Raw genomic sequence first — 420 nt, forward strand, 5'->3', positions numbered from 1 at the left:
TATATATATATTAAATAGATAACAATAAATAATATTTTATAATAATAAAAAATATTATACTAAAGAGCAAATATCTATTTATTATTTATTTATTAATTAAATTATATTTATAACTTTTAATTGGAAAATTTAATATTACTATATAAAAATATTTATAAAAATTCACTAAATTTGGTACATATATAATATAAATATTAGTCTTTATTTCTAATAATTATTTATTTGTTTAAATATTTATTTTTAATTTATAAATATTAGTATGTAGTTTCGTGTAGTGTAATTAATATAAGATTTATTAGAGCATCCATAATGGTGTAATATCTTTTTCGTTCTTAAATTGACTCCACTAATTATTTTATATTTGTTTATATTTTTCAATAACTTAAACAACTCAAGCCAAAATCACTTCTAATGGTGCAA

This window comes from Lupinus angustifolius, chromosome LG14, assembly GCF_001865875.1.
Source record: "Lupinus angustifolius cultivar Tanjil chromosome LG14, LupAngTanjil_v1.0, whole genome shotgun sequence".
Taxonomy (NCBI): domain Eukaryota; kingdom Viridiplantae; phylum Streptophyta; class Magnoliopsida; order Fabales; family Fabaceae; genus Lupinus; species Lupinus angustifolius.